The sequence below is a fragment of the Ambystoma mexicanum genome, chromosome 3q (assembly GCF_040938575.1).
Source record: "Ambystoma mexicanum isolate Mex_15411 chromosome 3q, UKY_AmexF1_1, whole genome shotgun sequence".
Classification (NCBI taxonomy): domain Eukaryota; kingdom Metazoa; phylum Chordata; class Amphibia; order Caudata; family Ambystomatidae; genus Ambystoma; species Ambystoma mexicanum.
Window position 1 is genome coordinate 110,400,916 of NC_090926.1, and position 26,742 is coordinate 110,427,657.

Sequence of the window (26,742 nt, forward strand, 5' to 3'; positions counted from 1 at the left end):
CTCCTCCCCCTGTCCCCTCCCCCTGCCCCTTCTGGGGCGGGGCAACCAAGAAAGGGCAGGTAAGCCACGGGTAAGCCACTTGCCGTGTGTACCGTTGGAGCGGCGCCATCCATTCTAACCATAGATCCATGTCTGAACCCCCCCCCCCCCCGACCACCTGGCTTTCCTCTGCTGCCCTAAATTCTTCATCATACCACACCCACACGAAGCCCCCGAAACTCGTGAATGCCTTTCTAATCACGTCCATGTACTTCAAAAGAGCCACACATCTCTCTGGATATTTCTCACAATATACACTTGCATAGACAATAAAAGCCGACATCCAGTTCTCGATTGTCACCGGTACCTTTGGACATGAGGCCAGCTCCCTCTCCTCCTCTTTAGAACCCTCTTTGGCTCTCACCTCCCTAAGAAGCAGCTTGAACACATCCACAAATTCCCCTGCCCATATCTTATCCTTTGTTGCTGTCATCAAACGCGCTCCCAGGGGTTTCGTAATGCCCATGTATGGCAGCTTTTTCTCCTTGCCCTTTCCCTCTGTTTCTTTCTCCTTTATAACCTGTACCTCAGGTGCCACGGGCTCAATCACCCCGTCTGTCTGCACCTCCACCAAGGAAATCTCCTTCTCCCCACCAAGGCTCCCATAGCCTGCACACCAATCTCTCTCCTCACCCCTTGCAAACCTGTCCCTTCCCTTCTTGGCCCCAACCTTGTGTCCCCCCTTTGCCATGCCGCTGACCAGTCCCCTTCCTGCTCACCTCTTTCTGCCCTGCCATCGCCTGTCTGCAGCCTGGCCTCCACTCCGATGCTCCTTCCTTACTGGGCTCCTGCTGTGGGGACAAAACATGTCAACAGTATCACCCAGCCAGTTATCCCCACAACCTCTTGCCTCCCAGCCCCTTTGGTCCTGTCTTTCCCCTTCCCATTTTAGGCCCCTTCTCACCCTCCCCCTTACAGCACTGTACCCTTCATCCTCCCACTGCCCCACATATTTTTCCACCCCTTCATCATCACCGATGTAATACCATTGCTGTTGCGAGCACATGCTCGGGCCGGGCAGATCCTCCTCTTGTGAGCCCGGGGCGTCCGCCCGTCCACTCCGCCTGCGTCTTCTCCGTGGGGCCACAGAAACCCCTTTCTGGTCCTCTTCTCTCGGGCAAGGGGTCCTCTCCTCCACCCTGTGGTCCCCCTCGCTAGGGGCCATGCTATGCCCTCTAGACTGTCCTCGCAAATTCTGTGGAGGGGCCGTTCTTAAACCCTCTCCATATTCCACCTCTGAAATAGCAGGGGCCGCTCTGTACCCTCCGCCCAACATCCTCCTAGCCGGGGAGGGGTGGGCGTTCCGCTCCCCTCCCTTACCTCACTAATCGAAGGGGACCTCTCTCTCCTCCTCCCACCTGCACTCTTCAGCAGGTATTTTCCTCCCTTGCCCGTCTGCCCTGTAGCTCATCTCTGCACCCTGTCACCCCCACCTTCACCCCCCACCATCCATGCACCTTTTCGCAATCAATCTCCCTCCTCATATTCCTACCCCTCAACTCCCAGACCTCCCCTCTACCCGCCATGGGGCTACATGCCACCACTGCCGCGAGAGCCCCATCTGCCGCTGCTTTCCACTGCGGCCTTCCACCACCGTCCTCCCCTTCGCCCGTAACCTCCCCCACAGTCCCCTCAAGATGTGCTTTGGATGCCCTGCTAATGATCTCTAAGGCTTCCCTAAGGGCCTGGCATCCACCAGTCCCTTCTTTTTTCCACCCTGACCCACCATGGCGCCCAGCAATGCTCTAACTGGGTGCAAATATATATAACCCTGCAGTTCCTGCCCCACAAAATAAACTGCAAAGCAGCCCAATTGCAAACCGCTCTGCCTTTCACAAAAAGGTCTCCCGCCAATAAACTGGCTGAAAAAAAACCCAGTGAAAACCCAGACCCTGAGCCGCTTACTCCCTTTGCACGCTCCCGGCAAGGGGAAAAGGAAAGCTTCTACTCAGAAAACCCCCGGAATTCCCTGGGCCAAACTACACCTATAAACCTAACAAAATCTACAGAGACCGCAACAATAAAGATAGGCTTTAAAATCATCCCTTTACACTGTGTGCAAATTGGCAGCAATTGGCTGCCCCCTAACTTGCTGGACCTACTTGTCTCAATGTGCTTTATTAATATTTGTTTTATTCCCCCCCCCCCCAGGCAACCAACCACCAGCAACCTGCCAACTGCACCTAGTACCCCCCCACACCACCCCAGCTCCTGACTTGTCCAAACCTTAAACCCCCCCCCCCCATACCCCCACACATCAAGGCTGCCACTGCTCACAAGAGCCTATGGGCAGCAGTCCACAACACCACCTGGAGGTCCCAGGGCAGTACCGCATTGATATGCCCAGAGGAAAAGCTGCTGCGCCTCTCCCCACTCGCTACACAATAACAGTGCAGCCCCTTTAAGGGATCAGCACTGCCACCTCTGGCCGCAACCTGCTACCGCGCCGCCTGCCCAGCGTAGCAGCTCCCTAACACAGGGCGATGCACGCACCCACCACTCCTGCCCTAAATCTCCCCCAACTGACCCGGTAGCACCACATCAGGGGACAAATATGCCCTGCAGCGGCTCCCCTGTCGCCCAGCAGCAGCTCCCCTCTCAATGGAGCCCCGGGGACCGGTAGCTGCCACACTGCCCAACGAACTTCCAGCCACATGCTGGCCGTATTAACCTAAACCCTGCCCCCCACACGAAAAACCGCACGATGAATGCGGTAAGAGGAGGTATCCCCGGCTATTTTATAAAATGTATTTATTAAACGAACAAATATTCCCTAGCACTAAGCCTAACCTCCCCCACTAAACTAACTAAAAGCCCTATCTCACCTCCACTAACCGCCAACCTAGGCCCAGAAGAAGGGAAGGCTCGGGAGCAAGCGACCTGGACAAACGCTCGTCCTGCCGCCGCCTGCTCTCGAACCTTCCCTGCCCCCCTTAAATACCCTGACGGCGCTCTATGCGCAGGCCAGCTCGCTTGCCTGTGCAGCACTGAAAACAACCCTGGGGGGAAATGCTTCGTGTTGCCCCACCACACCCCAGGCCCCCCTTCTGATAAACTCCAAAACCAAGCCAGATCACTGACAATTGTTAGCAAAATAGATACCCACCCTAATGGAAAAGCGGCCATAGTGGCAGTATCTAAACACAAGTGCGAACAGGCATTTTCTCAACCTACTTCTTGGTGCCCAAAAAGGACCTATAAATGCATCCAGTCCACTACTTTGCCCAACAAACAAGTTGGGTGAGGTGCAAAGGTTCAGGGTGACATTACAAGCAGTAATTCCTCTACTCAAGGGGAATCTTGTGTGGCCACATTAGACATGAAGTGGTCTGTGGGGCACAGGAGTGATGGGGGTGGGGGGGTGGTTGGTTGTAGCCTTATAGTGCAGTACAGCGCATTTAATCATCAATGTTTTGGCAATGACGGCCGGCAGCTGTGGAGAGAGAGAGAGAGAGAGCAGTAGATCAAGAGACGTTATTGCAGCGGGTGATGCCCCAATGAGTTTGTGTTTACCTGCATTTTCTTCGGTTTGTGCCACTTTAAAATGCCTCTGGTTTTAATGGTGTGTGTGCAAACTCATAAAAAAAAACGATCGAAATCCCTTTATTCTGCTTTATAACCTGCTTCCTATTGTCACTGCTCGGAACTACCAGCTCTCCATTGTGACACGAGTGCTGCATAAGCCTTACCTGCTGTGTCAAAAAAAAAACTGACTTTGATTGCGACGGTTTTTAAGAAACAATTATACGCTTTTGAGCATTCTACAGTTTTGCAATCTAAGCAGCGCCAGTGCAGGGGTGTTTTTCCTCATTTCCAACAAGATGGCATGCTGCATGTGGTTGCGGAGTGAAACTGGGGTGTCAGTGAACCCATTCCCCAGACCACCCGCCCCCCGTGCTCGATTGAAGTTGTTGCGGTGAGTGGTCGGCCTGAAGGAGGGAACTGCGATGAGCGCTTGGAAGACGAGTTCCTGGCAGACCTGGGGCACAATGACTAATCCCCACACTAACGTGAGATGGGGGTTTAGATTCCATTAAAGACAAGGAGGCGATTATTATGCATTACAATCTTTACTCTGAAACCACAGCAGCAAAGAAAAAACTTTTACAAACAAAAAAGTTGTAAAGAACAGAACTAAATAGAGTTCAATGGCAATGTATGGGAGCTCCCCAATCCATCATGGAGGACAGGTCATGCCCTGCAGGCGACCAATGAGCAGGGACCCTTCCCCATATAAGTCCATTACTCCAATCCCAACCCCTCTTTCTGTAGCTGTCTTGAACCAGACGTCCAATGCACAGATCAGACGATAAACGATGAAGGCCAATCCAGTGAAGCTCTCGTACCACGCACTCCATAACTTGTAACTGCGAGCCAAACTCCTGATCAGGACCTTAAACCATAGCTGTAAAAAACAACAAGCAAGAAGGGTGGGTGGTTGGGCAGAACAACAAACCAAAAAATGTTTTCACTTGAACCACCTATGTACATGCATATCACAATTGACATCATATCATATCCAGGGTGGGAGGGTGGTATAATAATCGCCTCCTTGTCTTTAATAGAATCTAAACCCCCATCTCACGTTAGTGTGGGGGATTAGTCATTCTATGACAAGACAGGAGGCTCATATTATGCAAGTTCAAAGCCCTTGCATCTCATTAGTACAGCATGATCCATAATAGAGCCAATATAACGAATAATAAAATAATAGGAAAGGAAAACCTTAAATGTTTTCATTAAATAATCAGCTGACCGCAAGAGAATTGCCCAAGACTAGGATGCCCGAAAAACTGTCTTATAAGGCATAGACAAATCCACTGCAAGAAAACAGGAAAATGTGTCAATTCCTGTGTTCCTTACCAGCCACCAAAACCAACTGGTTAAAAGAGGGGAAAACATTGAACAAAGTTCTCCTATACTAATAGGTTAGGACAAAACTCATCTGAAATAAACACCTCTGTTGTCCAATCAAACATTTAAAACACTTAAATTCATACCCTTTTTGGGAACCTAGAAAGCAAACCAAAGAAAATAAGCACCTAGCTCTCCTGGAGATAAAGAAAAGAAAGGTACCCCATAGGGGTGAAAGTCTTGTACGGTCCATCCCATGCATTAAAGGAAGATATTGCATTAGAAATAGGGCATGTCGCAGAACTACACTGGGAACCAAGAGGGAAAGACAAATCTTCAAAAGGTAAAATGGGAGTAAAAAGTCATGTCTTTTTTAAAAATTTGTTATAGGACAACCCATCCTGAGCAGAGCGGAAAAGCAATAGAATTAACCCACAATTGTCTTCAGACATATATATATACTAAGGAGGGATGTCTTCTGGAGGCAGAAACAGAATGGAAGAGAGGAGCCCCACCTGAGAAGCTAAACCCATCAAACCGCCAACACGGAGACCTTCAGACCTCCCTGACTCTTGCAGAAGGACTCTGCTACATGACAAAAGGCAGATATTTACAAACCTGATCCTTAAGAGGGCAAACTTGGCAAGGAGAATAAATGTATCTGACATCCAATCGCCACCATTATAGTGATATGTAAACCCCCTTGTAGATATGCCCGGTGTTTGAACCTTGATCCCTCCTCCTTGGAGATAAACCCCCTAGAGGATCAAAACTAACCGAAGGAGGACACCGAAATTCCAAGTTCTTAGCAAGACTCTAAACTGCAAAGAACGAATCACTAAACAGTTAAACTGAAGTTGCACACCAGAATAGGTCCAGCAAATATTTCCGCCAATTTGCAGATCCTTGAAGCTCACAGCACCTTGAGCTGGCACCTTACTGTAAAAACGAACTCTTGTGAAAGAACCCAAAGGACCACCTGCCATGCAGGCGACTATGAGAACCAAGTCAGTAACTAAATATATATCCCAGCCCTCTGGGAATCGTAGCGGCAGACACCTTCTGATAGTGAATGTATAGACGCTAGAACACATCAATAGAGGGTCATGAGAACGTGGATGGGGAATTAGTATCACTCCCAGACCCCTCTATCCCACCAAAGGATATTGAGTCCTCCCAAAAGAGGAGAAACCTCCCCCACTTATCCAAGGGAATCCTTGCAACACAGAAAAAAGCTACCCTGAGGACCACATTAAAGCACCGCTTTACACCCTTAAGAGAAATAAATACATTATAGCACCTCTAACCAACCCCTGACCGTGGACAGGATCAGCTTAACTTCTTGAAATACCAGAGATTAGCAGAAAGGAAAGTAACTGACGGGAGGGAAATGCTCAATGCGAGTCTGTACTGGTCACGCGTCAGAACTCCTGTAAAAAAGGAAAACGGAAACCATCGGGTGTTACTCCCAGAGGTGTAATAATATGATGCAATCTCCCCCAAGGATGGCGGGAAGGAAATGAGGGGGAAAGGACTCTGGATAATTATCAATGCCCCAAAAATGTAAGGTTGAGAAAGAAACTGGGACCACTGTCCCCTCAAACCCTGAGGACTGAATCACTGTATTCATGTGAGGCCGACTGGCCACTTAAGGAATCAGGGAATGAAAAACTAAGCACCTTGTCCATAGCAAACAAGTACTTATACAGTACGACAAACCCTCAGGTATACGAGAGGTGCTTACTTATCGATCTCTGCAGGATAAAAGACAGATTTAGACCTTTCCAAATTTAGGAACCTGCATCAGTAGGGTCAGCACAGATATGAAAACAGCACTCTATTTGGTGCACTATAGAAAAATATATATGTATAAAGAGGTTAAGCAACGCTCATGAGGGTACAGAAGCCTACTTGTACTCCTCGAGCAGAGGAGAAGTTGCAATATACTATTAGACAGTAAGCTGAACCATAGGCCAAGCTTTGGGAGGAAAACCATGGGGCAGGCGCCATAAAGTTATTACTTGGCAACTCATCTATCTGATACCATCAAGTGTTTCCATCAAGTGTTTCCAAACATTCCATCAAAGTAAAACATGGTTGCTCAACTTGTCATGCAACAAAAACTGAACAGTTACCCTCGAGCTGACCCTGTCTCCACCAAAATCCAATAGAATAATGAATGTCCAATGGAACAAAAGTAGGGGAGAAAAACATGTCCCCACTAAAGAGAGCCTTAAGCCCTGCAGACCTCACTAGAGACACTCTTTTTTCTCCTCATGTTGAGAGAAAATACTGTAGCTTAATCAGCACGAGTATTGGGTGGAACAATTGAGGTCGGGGAAGCAAACCTAAGGAAAGGACTGAGTTGTCCTGAACTAACTAAGGTAAAGGGCGACAGAATTTTTAACTAAAAGACAAAGGATAATACCAGAGAGATGGTTAGAGAGGAAGGTACAACCCCTCCATATGGGTCTGTTTACAACCACTTGCACACTCTCTTTTCTTCAAAGTACTTAATAAATAAATAATATATAATATATAATATATCCAACGAAGAGGAGTTACGTCCTCACAGGGGTCCGAACCCCCGGCCCTTATATAAGCTGATACTCACTGAGCTATCCGGGCCACTGACAATTCTGAAAAACGCAAATGTGCTCCAGTCAACACTTAAACATATTGGGCCTCATTACGACCCTTGCGGAAATGGAAAAATGATGGCGGAAATGCAATACCGCCATCGAACACCGCTCGTTGCGATCATGACCCGTCACCGTAAAGTACGATGCCATTAGCGACACCGCAGTGAACGGCAACGCTAACTGCACCAAGTACGCGCACGCGCGCCTTGCAAAACCGGAATCACCGCCATGGCGCAACGGTACGCGAATTCTGACCCTAGCGGACATGTACTGAACGCCATCAAGCACGTCGTAAAGTACCATTCCGCCATGGCGAGAAATACGGCAACGCGAACCAACCGTAAATGGCCCACTGAGTGCCTGTACTCCACTCCCTGGCCTCATTGCACAACTCCTGGCAGGCGCAATGTACTCACAGTATGCAACCAGTGAAATCCACAATTCACCCATGCATGCCAACGTAGAAAAGCATGCAGGGGCTCAAAGCGCCCCGTGAGTGGGCATCCATGTACGGCATGTCACCATAGCCGTACTGACGCAGCACAGGCATGTGAAGGTACAATACATCAAAATGAAAATCAAGAACACATGACACAAAACAACAGTAGTCCCCCATCGCTTGCCACCAGCGCAAGGCAACATCCAAAACAGCATCCTGAGGGGGATTGCACCAGCCCTGTACTCATGCCAGTAAACAAACCAACCATCAGCAGAAGCATGTACCACACAAGTCGGCAGAGTGACTGAGCAGCCAGGCTCATCCCAAGAGGGGCCGATGGGAGCTGCAGGGCACAGATGGCATCAATACAGAAGCTATTCCAATGGACATGACCCCAGTCCCCCTCCAACAAACGCACGCAAACACAGTCACCTGTGACCAGCCACATTCTGAACAACCCATCATTCCACCAATCGACCTGGCTGACAGGCACCAGTCGGCCAAAAGCCAATCCCCCGCCCCTGAACAGCACATCATGTAAACAGTCACAATGGCAGCCCCTATCCGTGACCATACTGTGCTACGTAGGCAAACGCGGCCAGTACTGTACCACACAACTCAACTCAGAAGGCGGAACACAATGCAGATCATCACGCAATACATACCGCCACAAAGCGAAAATCGCCACATCACCTGCAAAGAACAACGCAACACGACAAATATCGGAATACAATTTAAATGCACATCCAAATGACAAAGGCCCCACAGCAATTTGCAAAATACCACCAAAACAACCATCATCACCGAGGGCTGCATCTGCAATAATTGACCGGCTTCCACTTGTGTGACGCCCTGTACCATCATGGCACACAGGGCCTACATCAACGTTCCAAAAGGCAACATGGAAGCGGCAAGAACCGCAGGTCCGTCCCATGAGGCAGGCACTAGTCGAGCTGAAAGGCCGAAATGTTGCACCTAGCCACCAGTACAGCGTAAGGGCATGTGGGCCATTGGCGATCGTCCCATAAGATCGAAATGGTGCTCCACTGATTCACCCGAAGCTGCAGGAGTCGAGAGTAAAAACCATCTGGAGGAGTGGCGTAGAGATGGCATCTGCAATAGGGCAGGAGATACCTGTCACCCAAAAGAAACACAAATTAACCGATTGCATTACGGGACTCATGATGCATTACAATCTTCATTCAACACACCAAATCCACACCCATATGCATGCTAGCCCACTCCAAAGGAATATACACACCCCTAAATCAGTATCGAATCATAACGAAACCAATCGAGCTAAATACACCATTGTCAACGTCGGTTACTGTGCATGCGTCCGTCAAGATAGAACCCATGACATGGGATTAGTAACGTGCCTAGACACAAGTGTATGAAGGCGCGTCGAGACAGGGAGGATCCGACAAGGGCAGATAGACGTATGTCCCACTATGGCAGCCTTGCATCACATAACGCAGGGGAAGGGGAGTGAATCAAAAAACCCATGTACATGGCAGACCCTAAACGGAATCATCAGTCCATGCATCCACACATCATTCCCTCATCCCGCAATGAAAACGCATGAATATTCACTCACATAATATGTGAAACTTCCATCGCGTCTGTGCGTAATGCAGTCCGCAAAAACCACTGTGCCCCTGGCCGGATCTGTAGTGTTGTGAAGCAAGATGGATTTGGGAACGTCCTGCCTTATCGTCCACTACGCTGTTGCGCATCCCATTCAATTCATATCATTCATTGCCTGCTCGTTATGGGCCATGTCCCAAGGACATTCTACAATAGAACGTTACATTTCCAGCCAGACCTGTGGGCGTATCCTCGCCGCTACTTCAAAACCCAAAATGCTGGCCTTCGAATTCCTCACTTGCAACATTACGTCGAAAAGGCTTCTGTGAACGCTTGCATTCACAATTACATCAATGTAGTGCGGCTGTGTGTCATGATGCTAACTGGCTGCAATCACAAATGGCACGCCACGCCCGTCGGTGAAGTACGTTACTGTGCTGCATGAGGGTCGGCCATCGATCGAGCCCTACATACCACTGACTCTTCACAGGTATGTAAGCGGCTGCAATCATAGCATGTGTAACAATGGGAGCATAGCATGAAAATCAGTCAAAGTACATCACACTGCCATCGGGATTTGATACATGATTCCAATCCCAAGATGCCATGCGGCCAAATGCAGCCTTACGTGCGGGACGTGCTCGGCCAGAAGGGATTGCATCTGCCACAGATTCATTCAATCAGCACAGGTGGAGGCCATACAGGCCGACAGCACATATATTGTAGACCCAAACCCCTCCCACAACCACTCCCACTCCAAAATGCTACCGGCAGGACTAGCGATGTTGGGCCTGGGGTACCAGATAGCACTGCAAGTGCTACAACTACAAGAAGACGACGAACAACAACAGGTACAACAACCGGGCGCACAGGGGAGACGGAGGAGAAGGAGGAGGAGGAGGGCAAGGCAGGGTCAGCAAGGCCCACAAGCACTGCCACTACCACCACGCAGGCGGCCCGCAATCCCACGCCTCCGAGCCGATCCGTTCAACCTCACTGCTGAGCAGATCCACACCCTCTACCGTTTGGACCGGGACACCATAATCGCCATTGTGGACATGACACATGCTGACCTCGTGAGCATGATAGATAGCCCAACCGCCATCCCACCCCTACTGAAGGTGGTGTCTGCACTCCACTTCCTGGCCACAGGCACCTACCAGCACACAGTGGGACAGTTGCATGGCATTTCACAGCCACTGTTCTCACGGACACTCTTCCAAGTGCACGATGCCCTCCTGAAGCACGCCGACGACCACATCACACTACCACGCACGTACCAGGAGATTACCAACGCTAAAGTGGGATTCCATGCACTTGGCGGCATCCCGGGTTGCATTGGTGCCATCGACTGCACCCATGTTGAATTGGTTGTCCCACATGCCATGGAGGTCCAGTACCGCAACCGGAAACAATTTCATTCAATCAATGTGCAAATGGTGTGTGACTCCAACAAGATATTTACGCATTGTTGTGCCAGATTTCCAGGATCTACCCATGATTCTATGGTCCTGAGGAACACAAGAATACCACGCTACATGGAGCGACACGCAGGGCACAGATCCTGGCTACTCGGTGAGTCTCATTCCATGCATGACATCGTGGCCCATTTGATGCGTCAATGACCTTGCAGGGGGGGGGGGGGGCTACTTAGCACTATCATTCCACTGACACCCTTTATTCGTCTCATACAGGTGATGCCGGGTATCCACTGAAGAGATGGCTCCTTACACCAATCCGGAACCCACAGAACGAGCATGAGGAGGACTACAACCATGCCCACTCACGTACCCGTGTGGTCATTGAACAGGCATTCGGCCTACTGAAGGCTCGTTTCCGCAGCCTCAGCAGGTCTGGCGGGGCACTCATGTACAGCCATGAGAAGGTTTCTAAGATGGTCATGGCATGTGTCATGCTGCACAACATGTGCATACGTAGGAATGTGCCCATGCCCCCTGACGCTGTACTGCATGCACCTGAAGATGATGATGATGATGAGGGTGGGGATGTGGAGGCACCTCAAGGAGTCCATGAGGCACAGGATGTACGTGCAATCCGACAGAGCATCATAGATGCATGCTTCTAGCAACCACGCATGGTGCCTATTACACGGAAAGGGGACCTGTGGCACTGTGTGTGTGTGTAGTACAGGCACATTGTGGACTGTACGCCTATGAAGGCCTCGTACGCAAATATCAATGTCCACACATGTCATTGGATGATAATGAGGTGCTGTATTGTTAATGTGATTTGATTTATACACCCTATGGACCCGCCACCCAGTGAAGCCCAACACACCCCCTCCACCCTACTACCTCCCCCCCCAACACCAGTGTCCAAATATGCATGCTGTCCGTGGGTAGACGCTATTGCAAGCCCCCTCTACGGGTATCAGGGGCACCCCTGCCCGTGGAGCGCAGGTTCCTGCCAGATCTGCGTTGGGGGCTGCCCTGGACGGAACTTGCCACGGATGATGTCTCTGCCTGCTCGCGTCCATGCATGTCTCTGAGGGTTTGTGAGAGCTCCGAGAGCACACGGCGCACAGCAGCAAGTTCAGCACAAACGTCTTTGGACGTCGCATGCAGTTCCCCCCTCAGGCTCTCGGTGCTTTTCTCCATTTGTGCTCTCAGGCTCTCGGTGCTTCTCTCCATTTCTCCCCTGAGGCTCTCACTACTTTTCTCTATTTGTGCCCTGAGTGTCTCGGTGGATGTTTCCATGGCTGCCCTGGAACCCCCGCATTCATTTGCATGGTCCTTGAGTAGCGTGGACGCTTCCTGCTGTTGCTCGATCAGCAGGTCGAGGGACTGTTGCCTCTGCTGGGCCATGGACATTTGCGGTGGTGTGACAGGGGGGCTGCTCAACACATGTTGCCTTGGCACAGGACTTGTGGGGGTTGGCCAGTCGTCGTCTTCAGGGTGCCCCTGCGTGGTTTCGTCATGGTGTAGGGGATGGAACATGCAGGGGGATTGGGAAAGGTCATGGATGGTACCTACGTCGCCAGCACTGTTTTCCGTGTCGGAGCATGCTGGCATGACAGCTGTGTCACCTATGGTGCTGCTACCACCAGAGGCAGTGCCATCAGATACGTTCTTTGGGGGGACCTGTGGTGCTGGGGTTGTGGACTTGCTGGCTGCTGGGGTGCCTGTTGCAGTCCCCTCCAGTGTGCTGCCACTTGATTCCTGCTGCAGCCGTGTCTTGATCCTTGCACCTGAGGTGGAGGCTCTTGGGACGTTGGTCCTGGCCCTCTTTGCAGGCGTGCTGGTAGGCGTGTCCTGCAGCTCGTCGTTGGTATCGGACCCTGTGGTGGAGTAAAGAGGGGCGAGCGTTAGTTATGGGTCTGTCGGATTTGGAATGGCAACGTATCAAATGCATTGGGGTGGTACATGAGGCTGATTTGGGACTGGGCCTTGGAGGTGGTCTCATTTTCGTGTGGATTGAGGATGCATTCATTTGGCTGCATGCAGTTAGGGGGTGCATGCTGCACATGTAGGGGTTGTTTATGGCTTCTTGATTGATTTGTTTGTTCATTCTGACTTTTAGAGGGCGCTGTCAGGGCAAAGTATGTATTGCACTATGGGGTCACATGGTACTGCACATGTTCGTGGTTTGTGGATTTCGCATTGTTTCTCTTGGCCAACCTACCTGATTCTCCGGATGTCGGCACTCCTTTCTCCATCCCTCCGACTCCCTCTATGCTCTCCATTCCTATGGTGGAGGCGCAGATTTCCTCCCAGGGGGTCAACTTGATGGGCGACTCTGAACCCCCCCCGGTAGCTGTGGCGATGTTCCTGTTCGCAGAAAGTATGCTGCGTACGCGGATCCGCAGGTCGTCCCACCGCTTGCGACATTGCTGTGGCGTGCGGGGTGTTGTCCCCACCGCACTTACGCGCTGTGCCACCAGGGCCCATATGGCCTTCTTGTTGGCAAGGGCCGTCCTGGTCATTTGACTGGAGAAGACGACGGCGGAATTTTCCTGGAGGGTCTCGGTGAGCACGGTCAGTTCCTCTCGGGAGAAGTGTACCTGCCGCTTGCGGTCACACGCTTTCTTGGCTACCTTTCCCATATTTATTTTTTTAACTGGGGTTGCTAACGGGTTGGGATGTGTGTCAGGGTCGGATTTTTTATGGTTGTGTTGGGATTCGGATTTTATAGTTGTGCGGCGTGCTGTTTCCCGTTCCGGCCACATGCTTTTACTTCCGTTTCCGTATATTTACGGTGGCCGTAATTTGCGGTGCACGCTCGTTACGGTGACCGCTCATTACGGTGACCGCTAAGATGGGTGGCGGTATTGCACCTGGTGCAGCGTACGGCGGCGGTAAGGGCCGTTTTGGGGTCATTTCCGCCATCGCAGCCTTTCGGATTCCGCCATGGCGTAATGCTCGTGCCCGATGGGTCGTGATTGGCCGCACTTTGCTCCTTCGTGCAATGGCGGAAACGCTATTTACGCTGTTGCGGTCCGGTCAGTCACTTTCCGCCAGGGTCGTAATGAGGCCCATTGTTTATCAAAAGCGTACACTGAGCAAGTGCACCTCAACTGCTCACCCCAGCAGGGTGTGGCAACTAATAGTACACGAGGGAGCACCTCGCAGTATAAACCAGGCGAAGCCTGAAACCGACGGTTACTGCACGCCTACCAGAACAAACAATGGCGTCAGCCATATGCAGCACTTAAACAAAGCTGCCGACCTTAAGGGAGTAATACACTGAGCAAGTGCATCTCCAACTGCTCGCCCGAGCAGGGCGTGATAATCAGCAGTATACGAGGGGGTAACCTCGCATTAGAACCTGAAACCGAGCAGGTTATGGTGCATGCCAGTTAAGGTCATTACCCAAGTTGCCGACTTTAAGGGAGGAAACACTGAGCAAGTGTACCTCAAACTGCTCACCCTACCAGGGCGTGGACCCAGCAGTATACGAGGGGACCCCTCGCAGAAAACACAGGCAACCTTGCCACCGAGCAGGTGACTGCACCTTTCCAGGGAAGATAATGACATCTGCCACCAGCAGCCCCCAAACAAAAGAAAACTGTCAGGTTTAAGGTAGGAAACACTGAGCAAGTGCACCTCCAACTGCTCGCCCGAGCAGGGCGTGATAATCTGCAGTACACGAGGGGGTAATCTCGCAATAGAATTCAGGCTGAACCTGAAACCGAACAGATGGCACCTACAGTGAAGGCAAATCACCTAACTTAAGAAATAAGTAAATAAATAAACAATAAAATAAAAACTGCAGAATTGGCAGTGTATGAGGCTCTGCAGTAGGCGAACCAGTGTTAATATAAGTTGAAATATCAATATAAACACAAAATAAAATATCAATTTCTAAATATATATATATATATATATATATACATAAACATTCATATTCAAAAGTAATTAAAATTACACATAATCTTGTTAGAGTGGAAAAATGCGGACTGGGCTGTCTCAAGTGGTCTCGCATAACTAGGGTGAACAGGCAACCCGGATTCCATTTGAGAAACCCCTCTGGGATTTGCATGGTTGGGCGGTATGGAAAATAAAATTGTAATTATTCACCCCAACACGTTCCGAATTTTTAAGTTGGAGGATTGGTTCGAACCTGGAACCTTCCAGTTACCAGTGACAACCCCTACTGACTGTGCTACAGGGACTGTCTTCAAAAAAATAGAAAAGAAGGAAACATAGGAAATATATAGCGGACCAAGCACGCCCGCAGCACCTGGCAGTCCCAGATGTAATTCAAAGAAAAAAAAGAGGCGCAAATTAACCATACATACATTTTTTAAAATATCCATGATGTTCCGCACATTGTATTAGAACCCTGGTACCCAGCCTCCCAACACCAAGCACTTAGTTGTTGAGCCACTGGAGGCTGTGTTATGCAAAGGAACACTGCAGCCCACCAAAGGGCTTTGTACACGAGTTGCCAGCAGTGCAGGCCCTGAATAAGCTAATGTAACAAACACAGAGGGCTTAAACAAACAAAAGAGCGGCTCGCATGCTCTGGCCCTGAAGCTTATCAGCTTCAGTCCGACATGCTCCACGGCCGTAAACCATAAATAAACACAAGAATGCTCGCGTGCACACCTGCACAAAGCATTAGCTTCTGTTAGCCAATACATCTTTACATAAAGAAAGCTTCCATTCAGACCGGTGCGCACGGGATAAAGAAAACAGAACACACTTAAACATAATGCCCAGAGGCAAACCAGCGCGAGCGTTGGAAAGTTAAACAAACAGTACTTTAAAATATAAAGGACTAATATATATCTTAAATGTATCACAAAGAAATGCTACAAGCATACAATATTTTTTCCCATAATATAACCAATTAAGGTTTAACTTCTACTGACAACATGTAAGACACAAACTGAAAGGAGTGTACTTAACTGTGGTGTCAGCAGCAAAGAAAGAGGGGTTGGGATTGGAGTAATGGACTTATATGGGGAAGGGTCCCTGCTCATTGGTCGCCTGCAGGGCATGACCTGTCCTCCATGATGGATTGGGGAGCTCCCATACATTGCCATTGAACTCTATTTAGTTCTGTTCTTTACAACTTTTTTGTTTGTAAAAGTTTTTTCTTTGCTGCTGTGGTTTCAGAGTAAAGATTGTAATGCATAATATGAGCCTCCTGTCTTGTCATAGAATCTGGGTGACTGCAACATGTACGGCTGCGTGTGGTCCTGACACGCCACGGCTTTGCAAGGCGAATCTGGGAAGAATAACCAATTTGGCTCTTGCTCCCTGTGCTAACCCCAATTATCCTGCGAACCGCTTAATATCATCCCCCATTGCGGGTCAGAAAATACGTTTTTTTTTCTCGTCCAAAATCCAGTTCCAGTGCTGAAATCGGGTCGATTAATTCCATACGTGCCGAATCGGCTGCACCGGAAGTAGATGTTTGTCTGCATGCAAGTGTGGTTCAGCAGACATGCGATGCCTGGGTTACTGGATCCCCCACTACATTGACTAACTTGATGGTAATAGCCTGATGATGAATAACTTGTCAGGGGTGTCTGGGAAGACCACTTCTCGGGTGGTGCCTCCTTGCATCACATCCTCTGTGGGGGTCGACAAGCAAATAAGACTCACATCTTTAACTGTCTCTGCCTTGAACATGGTGCTCAGTTCGTTTGTGGAACCGTATATATGTAACGAGGTACATACATGTCAACATTCTGAGGCACCTGGGAGGGAGATTTCATCAGAGAAATCGGGAGACACAAAGTTTCCCATAGGAATGAATTGGGCCTACAATTATTTTAGGCGGGAGAACGTGAAAAATAGCAACATTTTTCACTGAAAAATCGTGAGTCTCCCGCCTAAATCGGGAGGGTTGGCATGTATTGCATAGTGTGCTTTTGAGTGAGATGAATTTGAAGGGGGAAGCACCACATTCCCAACTGCCCCCATCCAGATGGTTTCCAGCATATTACAAATCCTGATTCATTCTACCCCAATAGTAATAAGGGATGAAATTGATGTGGGGGCGGGCATACGATCACCAATCTCTGTTGCAGATATCTAGGCGGGTTCCATTTGGAAGAGGTGAGGGTGATTCTGCTTCTCCACACGTAAGGGGCACGAGAGGCCATACACTTGGTGTGTAACATCACTCTGAGGGAAGTGAGGCGGGAAAGGGGGCAGTCAAAAGAGCAAGAAATCTTACAATCTTGAAATATAAGGGATCTTCATCGTGCATGTTTGTGCAAAATGTAACTATGGTTGAGTCTGAGTAGGCCGAAACCAGGAGCAAGTAAAAACGGCCCTGTTGAACCCACTACTCTAGTGCTTGATGGTTTGAAGGCTGAGCAACGCAAAAGTGCAAGAGTGGTGCAAATTTATGCCACAGAGTATGGGGAAGCTGCGACTTCGGACGTAGAATGTGCAAATGTAATGAATGGTGTGGCGAACAGCGAAGCTAGGAACAGGAGGGAAGTATGTGCAACCCCAGACTCGGCAGTACTTACAAAGGGTGGCTTGGTCAGGAATTTGGTTGGGGTAGGGTGGGGACCAGCCACTATCTAGCTCATCCGCTGTGCAAGGGTCTGTTTGTAGGCACAGGTGGAAATTAAGTCCTTTGTCCCCCACTGTGGGCCACTGGGTGTTTTTAGTGCCCCAATATGAGGCAGAGAGTAATGCGTCCACACAGTGACATCAACTGGGTGAACCGGCTTTTGGGGAAGCTATAGTGGCCAGTTTCAGAGAGAAGTGTAAAAAAAAAAAACAATGGGGGAGGTTTGGGTAGCTTTCCGCTCTCTAGTGGATTTCGGGGGAAGGGGATGGGTTCGCTGGCTATAGCAAGGCAATCTCGAAAAGGGTTTCAAAGTTCATCAAAACACTGGGGGAGGAGAGAAAACTCCCTTTTGGTGTTTTGAAGAATGCAAAGAGTTTGGATAAGGGTGTGGGGACCGATGGTAATGTGTATAGATTATTCAACCCCGAACTCATCAAACAGCCTGGTGTTAAGGGAGCTTTCCTAAAGTCCACTTGGCGGTGTAAGACTTTATAAAACTATCCCTTGGTATACAGGTCCCCAACTCTTAGGATGAGTCTGTCCTACCCAAAGGATCTGGTAGAATGGCAGAGCAGCCAGGCCTATTTTAGGAGGAGGATGTGAGCTGTAAGTAAGTACACTGACCCCAGTCAATACAATAGTCCAAGGAAGCTTACGCACAAAGGTATATCAAAATATATGTATTTTATATACACAAGGCAGGGTAAGTAAATACTCTTCTAGACTGACCAATAGACATTGGAATTATTCACAATACTTTTCAAAGGGGACTGCTTCAATTGTAGTTTGTGGTTACAATCGTTAGAGAATGACACTAATGAAAGTTCTACTGTATTAAAAGTAGTGCCGCGCACTCGCATAGATTATGGATAAGCGGTAATTGCATTCAGGTAATAAAGTCACATCAGACAAATGGGCCTCATCACGAGTTGGGCGGTAACGCCGGCGGTATTAGCGCCGGCGCTAATAGCCCTACTGCCAACTCCCCCCCGGCGCTATTAGCACCGGATCACGGGTTTGGCAGAAGGGTTATTGCCCATTCCCCATCGGGCCCATTCGGGAATTCCTCATTCCCCAATGGGCGCAATGGGGAAAATTTGCGCTATTACTGCTGGCGGATTTCCCGTCGGCGGTAATCGCGCCAAAAAATCAGCAATTTTGCTGCAGATTTCCCCCCAGCTCACAGCTGGGGGGAAATCCGCCAAAGCCATGATCTGGCGGACCCTTAAATGCGGCGGTAATAGCGCTACTGCCGGATTTAACTCGTGATGAGGCCCAAAGTCTGTAGGAAGGAAAAGGAGTCTTATTTACACTTAAGCAACAATTCACTTTATAGTGAAATCTTTCAAGGCTATGTAGCGCTTTGGCAGTCCAATACCTAACTATCCAAAGTCTGTGTAGGAGAGGAACAAAAGTCTTATGCAGCTGGAAAGGCAAAGTTAGTCACTTAAATAAAAAATGCATAGCAGGATAACACAAGTTATTGAACACCCTAAAGGACACAAGCTGTTAAGCCTGGGCCAGAGGTATGGGTGGACACCCAAAAACCTTGTGATGCACTTCAGTCACACTGGAGCGATTCTTCGGCTTACAGTAAGTTCTACCTTTAGACCCACTGTACCTTAGGTTAGAAGAAGCAAACATAGCTGAATTCTCTCCTGTGTAGCAGCGACAGGCCCAGTCTCCTGATTACTTGGTTTGGTGACGAAAGGATGGACTCAATGGGATGTCACGGCAGCAGTCACGAGAGGACCCTCAGTAAGGATTTCTTCAGTCTCCCACATCGGTCTGTGGTTTTGGCCCTTATCAGCTCCCACAAAGGATGGTTATCTGCCAGTCGATCTTCCTCGATTCTGCAGTCCTTCACTCTGGTGAGGGGACTTAGACAAGTGGGATTGTGCCTCTGGAGCTCCAAATGGGCGGATATGTCAAAGACGTTACGCTTCAAATGGGTCAGAGGTCCCGTGGTATTTGCGGTATGCAGCCATGGAAGGTCACAGGACCTCGGGGGATGGCTCAATCTGCAGTTCGTCTTGAGGGTGGTTGGTCCCAACAGCCAAAGGGAAGAAGTTGTCCTCTTCAGAGATCCCCTGTCGATAAGAAAACTGGGCCAGGGAAGCAGTGGCCGCTTCTCGGTTACTGGAATGTCTACAGGCATCTCTGGTCATCTTCAGCTTTGGATCTTCTGTTCCAGTGATCAACTTGCTTTCTGCCTTGGGAACCTCACCATTTATTTGGATTTCTCATTCACTCCTCTGCAAATTCTCCCAGTAATTTACAGAAAGTGGTGGATGGCTGTCCTGATTGGACAGCCAGCCCCCCAGTGGGAACTGGTTCCATTCAGGCACTCTGGCAGACAAAGGGCAGGGGAGTGTAAAACTCTTCCCCTGTGTCCTGCCTTCACAGACGCACTGGAACCTAGGCGGGGACACCAAGGGTTCCTGACAAAGGCAAAACTCGCACAGACCGTCCCCTCCCAGGATGGTAGAATGGCTAACAAAGTACAACCATAGGAGAAATGGTGAAAAAAGAAAGGAGCCATCATGTTATAAAGTAGGTGACCTTATTGTGCATAACCAAAACTGTGATTATAGTCTGCGTTAAAAAATAGCACAGTAGTTGGTAGAATGCATCCACTGGCACCAGCCATTACTGTAGGGTTGTCACTGTGATTCGAAAGTCACAGGAGAAGAGAGAAGGGTGATATTATGTGTCTGATGCTTGTTAATCTGCTTCGAATCGCATGCTGTGCATATAGTCCGACATCTAGTGGTAATCGCAAAGTATTGCATCTTTCTTTCGAGGATCGAAAGGGGTTGTCCACATGGGAGTGCTTGTAACACTATCCCTAACGTGACATGTAGTGTACCCAAGATCCCTCACTTGTCGAGGTCTCTCCGATTGTTTCTTTCCGCCCAGCTAGCTGGTCGCCATATGCAGAGCTCGAAAGAGATGTATTGCTAAAGTTATAACTTCTTTGTGCCACGACCGATGGTCGTTTAATCTTTGACGGCTACTGTGGACCCCTACGCTGGAGAAGTCTACGACTTTCAGCGACTAGTGCTTCGGTCGATGCTGTTCTCCGCGTGGCCTCAGACTTCTGGCCAGTCCTATAGAGTAGACTGAGAGGGACCCCGGGGTTTGATTCTTGAGAATGCATTTCCTTTTCCCTTGTCTGGCTGCCGCCCTTTACCTCTACTATCGAGAGGACTCAATTTAAGTTCTGTCCGTCCTGTAACGGAAAGTACCCGTGGAAGGACACTCACCGAAAGTTTAACAAGTGTCTGCCTCGTGATCACGACGAGCGATCCTGCAAGTTTTGTCAACTTTTTTGTTTGAAGATGCTAAAAGATTGGCGGACAAAGCAGTGGGCGGCCTACGCCATGCAGCAGGCTGAGAGTGGTTCCCTCGTCGGCGCAGCATAAACACACAACCCCTCGAGCTACCTCAACAGATACGTCGAGGAAGCAACAGACTTGCCAAAAGTTTCAACACACCTACCGATCCTCACAATCAGCTACCCTCCCCACATCTGTCGTCTCGGCATGCGTTCCGGCATTCCTCCCATAAGGGCATCTCTGTTAAAAGACACAATAGCGTTGACGCGCTGTCTAAGCGTGACAGCCCCAAAGGTTTCGGCAGTGCTGAAAACCTCAACAACGCCTACAGGCACGTCGAAAATCTGTTCCTAATCCACCAGAGCTACGGGAGAGTCCCACAAACATTATTTCGGTGGCGAACAAGCTAAAAAGCACATCCTCTTGTCGAGAGGAGTATTCAGAAGGGTCCCAGACCCTTTCTAAGATTTGTCTGACAAGGCACCTCCTTCTGAGGACCCATTTTCTCCTGGAGAGGCTTTCCCCCCTACTCCTGACCTCTCTGGTTCAGCCCCATGGACCAGAGTGAGGTTTGAGAGCCTTATGAACAAACTGTCAACATTTGTAGACTTTTCGGACACATTTATCACCCCTAAGAGACCTAGGGAGGAGGATTCCTGCCCTAGTTTCCCCAAAGTACAAAAACTCTCCAGCCAAGCTCCACAGGAAGAGGTCTATGAGGGTCCCTATGACCAACAAAACAATCCCTTTGGGCATGACACACCTGGCCCTTGCCCAGATTTGGGCCGCGATCAGCCTGAAGAGGAAGCACCATGGCTTTCCCCCACTCCAACACCTGACCCTGATGACCTTTGACTTGATCCTCCCTCCTCGCCCAAACAGAGACAAGCTTCACTTGTTGATGACCAAATGGCATTTAATGCAATCCTGGAAAGGGCTGCAGAACATTTCCAGATTGCCACGCAGGAAGTTGTACAAGATACTGGCCCTCATTAGGACCCTGGCGCTAAGGGGTTTGCGCCAGCGTTAGCTGCGCCGACCCCTTACCGCCAACTACGAGTTCCCATAGCGCCATGGTCATTTTTCCGCCCGCTTTTTGCGGGCGTAAAAATCCATGGCGCTATGGGACCTCGGTGTTAATTACGCCACCGTAGTGTACGGTGGCGTAATTAACACCTTCCCCACTCCCATTGAGCCCTATGGGGCCGAAATGGGAATGGGGAAGGGTAAATGGGTCAATGGGGACTTACCGCCCCGCCGACCTCGGAATGGGGCGGTAAGTCCGCCATCCGCCATGGCGTAAAGGGACTTTGCGCCATGGCGGAAAAGTCCGCCGATGGCGGAAAAAATCCGCCAGGGTCGTAATGAGGGCCACTGACTGTGTGGAGGACATCCTGAAGGAGAAACCACCCGCAAGTCAGGCAATCCCCTGCTGAATTCCATCAAGAAGCGCATCACACCTTCTTTGCTGTCCCCTTCACTTACAAGGGCCGTCAACCCTCAGGTCGAAGAAATATTCCTCCCCTCCCCTTCTGACCCGTTGTACATCCGGGGGCATGCCACTTCAGACACCCTAGTAGTTATTACTACCAGGAAGAGGGCCGGGCACCATTGTCTACTTCAGACCAGCCCCCTGACAAGGACTGCAAAAAGTTGTACACTCTGGGCAATTGCATCACCACTTCAGCTGCATATTTCACAAGAATTACTAACAACACTACACTTCTCCAGCTTGGGGTCTGGCATGGATTCACCACATGCTCATGAATATTCCCTGTCGTCAGGCTAGGAATCCTCGGTAAAAGAAAAAATCTGTTTAATTTCTGAACTGTCTTTCTCCTAACAAACAATCACTAAACTCTGAGTCATACGGCCCCCTGCCAGTGACTGCCCTCTACCTAAGCCCCTCCTCTGGCAGCCATCTTCAGATTTTTACCACACGTTCAAGTGTTGGGAGTCATCGTGCTTAGCTGTCGAGCTTTTGCTGCGATTTTTGCTTTTTTGGAAGAATTTTACTCTATTTTTCGGTCAATCGAGCCTGTGTGCTCCATCGATCAACCTTCCGGTTAACGGCGACCTGTTTTTCAGATTCTTCAGCTCCCCTCAAGGACGGATTTCATTGAGTTTCTTTGTGAAGGCTTACAGAAGATTCCTCAGGCCTACACCGCGAGGATCATGTCAGACGAGAAGAAGGATTCCCCCTCTCTCTTCAAGCTTTGCACCGACTGCGGTTTGAGGAATGTTTTTATGGACGACAAACATTCCCAGTGCCTGTACCCGACGCACAAGGAGGAAGATTGTGTGTTTTGTAGTGAACTTTCAACTTGCACGTTGAAGGATCGGCGAAACGGCTGGGAGAGTGGATTCAGGCCAAGGCCTCTGCACTGGGTGGTTCCCAGGCGCATGCCTCTCCCTGTCCCAGGAAAGATGAGCGGGCTTCTTTTCCTTTGAGGGCGCCCCTCCCACTGGTGTCCAACAAAAGACCAAGCACCGTGAGTCTACTACCGTCGGGAGCACCGTTGCAGCGGGCTCCTCAGCAGCCAGGGCGCGTTTGACATCACCGGCTGCATTGGTCTCCAGTCAATTCTCCGGATCTTCATCCAAGAGGAAGTCAGATCACCCAGGCAAGCTGAAGGTGGCCGCGGAGAAGACCAAACATGGTATGGCGTCCGGCGTACCCTGGACGGTGAAGGCCAAAGGGGACGAGGCCACCGAGCCAGCCCCTAAGGAGAAGGCCAAGCAGGATAAGTTGTCTGGGGCTACCACGAAGACCAAGTAGGACAAGGATGGCCTGACTATGAAAGCCCAGGTGCACCAGACGAAGGCGGCCCATTCCATCGAGGTGGTGGTGGCGTCCCTTTCGAAGGCCGCATGGGTGGACCCGCAGGTTGCCCCTCCGAAGGCAAGAGTGCCCCTCCCTGCCAAGGAGGAGTCTTCATTCCAGCCCATTGAGTAGGCCCTGGAGAAGAAGATGGCGGTCAACTCCCCAAGACCGTCGGCTCTGTACGCGAAGAAAGGGGGGGCGTTCAAGTCCTCCAAGACACGGATATCTCCTAGGCTGAGAAGGAGGAACTTGTCTACCTCCAGACCTTCCAGGAGGAGGGTGGCAACAAGAGGAATGTCGCAGTCGAGCCCTATGACGAGGGTCCCGATGAGGGCGATGACAGAGATACCGTTGAGGAGGGCGACGGAGGACCTCAGGACGACAAAGGCCTTGGCCCTGCTCCTACACCCCAGCTGCCAGTCCCTACACCACAGCTGCCACCTAGAGATCTTGCAATGGACATTTCCTCCACCCTTCATACACTTGTATCTGAGATACAGAAGAGGATGCCGGTGTCGCAGCTGTCCGCTCTCCCAGTGGCGCCGGTGCTGACCGCTCCACTGGCGACGGGGGAACCTCTATCCAAGAAGAGGAAGAGGCACCCGCTGCCCCCTTGCCACTCATCGCCTCCTTCTCTGCTACCCCCTACGGGTGAGATGGGGTCAGACACAGCGACAACGGGCACGGCCGCCTCCGCCCAGATCCTCTCCGCCGGACGAGATAGGTTTGTTCCATACGATCATCACCAGAGTATCAGAGATCTTCCAGCTCGTTCCAGAGGGGAAGAAGGGCTTCTTATACCAGCACTGTGAGGGGAAGAGGAAGACCATCCTTTCAGTCACCCTCTTGGATGACATTTGGGGTGAAGGACTGGCGCTTATGAAGAACCCGTCTACGGCCTCGGTGAAGAGGGACCGCTTAGAGAAGAAGTACATGGTGCTGGACTCTGCACCTAAGTGCTTGTGGTCCCAACTGTCGGCGGATTTGGTGATTTCTGCAGCGGCAAAAAAGTCGTTGTCGGGCTCCGTCTTCGGCAGCATTCACCCCTCTGGACAGCGAGGGGAAGAAATTGGATACGATGGGAAGGCGGGTTATCTCCTCTGCAGCGACGACCCTCAAGGGCACCAACGCCCTCGCTATCACAACGCGCAACGACTGGGAGCTGTGGTTCAAGCTTGCACCTCTGCTGGACTTCCTCCCCGACGATAGGTCAGAGGCGTTGGAGATTCTTCAAGAGGACGCGGGTTTCCGCCAGATGGGCAACAGCATTTGCCTTCGCCGCCGTAGCTGGCTCAAGGCCACCAACTTTCGACAGGACGTCCACACAAGTGTTTTGGACATGCCCTTTGATGGAGACAATCTTTTCGGGAAGGCTGTTGATGAGTCTCAACAGGCCATCAAGGCGGACACGGAGACGGCACGTGCCCTAGGCACGCTACAGCAGCAATGGTTGTCCTTTCGCTCCTCATGAGGCAAGTCTCCCCGATCTTTGAAGGATTACGGCGGGGGCTCCTCTACTTACCACCAACCCCCCCCGCTCCTAGGCCCAGAAAACCACCAGGGACTGCTCCAAGCCTTCGGAGGAGGATGCCGTTGTCGCCAGGGACTCCAAGGCGGCCCATCAACCTCCAAGCAAGAATGAACCAGCTGGGATGTTTGGCCCCCACCCTTGCACCCCGGTGGGAGGCCGGCTGGTGAACTTCATCAGGGTGTGGAAGACCCAGGGTGTGGAAGACCATCTCCACCAACCTTTGAGTGTTGGACGCTCTCGCCCACAGACACACTCTAGAGTTCCAACGGAAGTGTGCCCAAATACCATTGGTGGCCCGACAGGAAAACCACGTCCCTCAGCTGCTGTTGGAGGTTCGAGCGATGCTAAAGAAGGGGGCGATGGAGCTAGTTCCAAAGCCGCTCAGAGTTTATTCAAGGTACTTCCTCGTGCGAAAGAAAACTGGGGGTTGGAGGCCCATTCTCGACCTGTGACGACTAAACAAATACATAATGTCCCAGAAGTTCTGAATGGTCACTCTTCAACATGTGCTCGGACAGCTACAAGAGGGAGATTTTCTGTTGTCGTTGGATCTGGAGGATGCGTATTTCCACATACCCATTCACAAGGGACACCGCACGTTTCTGCGCTTCGTCGTTCAGGGGAAGCATTACCAATTCAAGGCTCTTCCCTTCGGGCTGAAGTCGGCGCCCAGAGTCTTCACCAAGTGCCTGGTGCCGGTGGCGGCCCATCTACGACTGCAAGAGATTCACGTCTACCCGTACTTGGACGACTGGCTCACCTAGGCCAGTTCAAGGGACATAGCCGTCGACCACACAGTGAGGACCGTCCAGCTACTCACAGGTCTGGAGTTCTCAGTGAATTATGCAAAGTCCCGCTTGACTCCATCGCAGGACGTGCTATTGCTGGGATCAACATGGTGGCATGCCTGGCGTCACTGTCAGAGGGGAGAGTAACAGCCATCCTGGGCAAGGTGCAATGGCTGCTAGCTCTGCAGATCGCCACAGTGAGTGCCATCAAGTCTCTGCTGGGCATGATGTTGTCATTCATTTATGTCATCCGACTCTGCAGGTTACAGATGTGCCCACTGCAGGAGTTCCTCGACGCCCGCTGGATTCAGGTGTCTGGAAGCCTCCAGGACAGGCTCGCACTCGACAAGGGGTTCCGTTGGGCGATAAGGTGGTGGGGCGTGTGCTTTCATATGACCGGGGTTGCATAATTCCAGGCCTCACCACACTAGGAGACAGTCATGACGGACGCTTCCCTGGAGGGATGGGGAGCCCACACCGGAAGTCTTCACGCAAGAGGCCTGTGGCTGCTGGGGTAGAAGACATTGCACTTCAACGTTCTGGAGCTACGGGCAGTGTTTTGGGCCCTCAAATCATTCCTGCCGTCCCTCAAGTGCAAGGTGGTGTGGATCTTTACAGACAATACCACCACAATGTTTTACATTAGGAAACAGGGGGCACCAGATCTCCAGCGCTCTTCAAAAAGGCACAGGACCTATGGCA

At 50.6% G+C, this 26,742-nt stretch overlaps 1 long non-coding RNA gene across 1 annotated transcript in view; it reads right to left on the reverse strand.

Annotated features, from left to right (window-relative positions):
* Window positions 1–4,094: 4,094 nt before the first annotated feature.
* Window positions 4,095–26,742, reverse strand: part of LOC138581802 (uncharacterized) — a 123,251-nt gene continuing 100,603 nt past the window's right edge. The window contains exon 2 of the long non-coding RNA XR_011304793.1: window positions 4,095–4,444. This is a non-coding gene — a long non-coding RNA (uncharacterized lncRNA). The remainder of the gene's footprint in view (window positions 4,445–26,742) is intronic.